Here is a 2,064-nt window from a genome sequence, read left to right on the forward strand (position 1 = left end):
TCCCTTCACTCACTCTGCACTAAAGCTGAGCAGGACCACTTCTTTCCTTCTTTTCCCATGTCTCCATGGATCTCCATTCAATCTTCCATCTTACCCCATATCACATTACATAGTATAGTTTTTAAAGTTCATTTATTTATTTTGAGAGAGAGAGAGAGAACATGCAGAAGGGCAGAGAGAGAGAGAGGGAATCCCAAGCAGGCTCTGCACTGACATGGGACTTGAACCCACAAACTGAAGGACCATGACCCGAGCTAAAATCAACAGACACTTAAGGGACTGAGCCACCCAGGCACCCCCATTACATAGTATTTTTAAATATGAGCCTGTCTCCTTGGCTGGACTGATCTTCTTCTCTTAACACAACCTCTGCATGTAGTAAGCACTCTATTAACATATTCATTAATTAAAGGATGTTAACTCTGATTTTTCTACACTTCTGTGGGAACTTCCACCAGCTTCTGTGTGCCTGTGACATCCTGGCCTATTTCCTGAGGGCATTATGTGATCAGCCGTTCACGACTCTTGTGATTCAATTGGATCAACATTATTGAGGTTCTACTGGGTGCCAGATGTTGTGGTCAGTTAGGAATGAAGGCAGAGGCCAGTTTTTATTTATTTATTAAAAAAAATTTTAATGTTTATTGATTATTGAAAGTCAGAGAGAGTCAGAGTGTGAGCAGGGGAGGGGCAGAGAGAGAGAGAAAGACACAGAATCTGAAGAGGCTCCAGGCTCTGAGCTGTCAGCACAGAGCCCGACACAGCTCACTGTCTCCACCATGTAAGGACACAGCAAGAAGGCGGCCATCTGCAAGTCAGGAAGAGAGCTCTCCTCAGAATCTGATCACGCTGATGCTCTGATCTGGGGCCTCCAGCCTCTACAACTGTGAGAAAATAAATCTATTTTCTACTATTTAAGCCACCTGTCTATGGTATTTTGTTATGGTGGTCCTAGCAGATTGATATAGATACAGAGCCCGAGGCAAAGAGAATTCTGAGTATTAACAAAAATGGCTAACATATGGCTTCTGTAAATAGATCCCAGATTCTTTATTGGAACAACAGAGTGAGTGATCTTAAAGTTAATTCTCATTTTGATGCCATTGGCATCACTGCGTAAAGCAGAATTCCCTACCAGGCATGACCAGATTCGGCAGTGTGAAGGTCTGCAGAAAGTACAACAGGATGCCCTTTCATTTAGACTGACTATTTCAGAATAATGTTGCACACACTGCTAAGGAGAGAAATGATACGGGCATTATAAAGGGCTGCAAATTAATAGCCTCCTCAAGAAGATATGTTTAAGAGAGACCTCCTGTTAGTTTTTGGTGTCTTAGCCCCTTTTCTTTTCTTTTCTTTTCTTTTCTTTTCTTTTCTTTTCTTTTCTTTTCTTTTCTTTTCTTTCTTTGTGTTAAAGTTTATTTATTTATTTTGATAAAGACACACACACACACACACACACACACACACACACACACAGAATGCGTGCAGGGGAGTGACAGGGAGAAAGAGAATCCTGCGCTGACAGCACGGAGCCTGTTGTGGGACTCGATCTCACAAACCTTGAGATCATGACCTGAGCCGAAATCAAAAGTCAGATGCTTAACTGACTGAGCCACCCAGGCACTCCTAGCCTCTGTCGTTTATAATTGATGCGATCATTGAAAAAAGATTCCAATTTATTCTTTAAAAACCATTTATTGTGATCCTATTCTGTGTTCGCTCCTGGAGCAAATCTATTTTGGAAAATTCAAGGAACAGTCACAATCACGTCAGGTCCGGTACAGAGGGGAGAAGACCGATGGGCAGGAAGTAGTGTCTGGAGACCCCATGTGATCAGCTGCTACACTGTGTGAGCAGTTGTGTGTTCATTCATTAAAACATCCTTCAGACTGACTTTGTTAGCAATTAGCTCAAGTAGAAAGCTGTAATGCAGTCTTTAATTGGTTAGTCAGATCTTGTGATAGTAACAAAAAATATGTCTAGTGCCTCTGCTATATTAAAGGTTTTTCACTCATGGCCATGAGGCTTAAACATGTATTTCATTTTAAACAATAAATAGCA

Source organism: Panthera leo, chromosome D1, assembly GCF_018350215.1.
Source record: "Panthera leo isolate Ple1 chromosome D1, P.leo_Ple1_pat1.1, whole genome shotgun sequence".
Lineage (NCBI taxonomy): Eukaryota > Metazoa > Chordata > Mammalia > Carnivora > Felidae > Panthera > Panthera leo.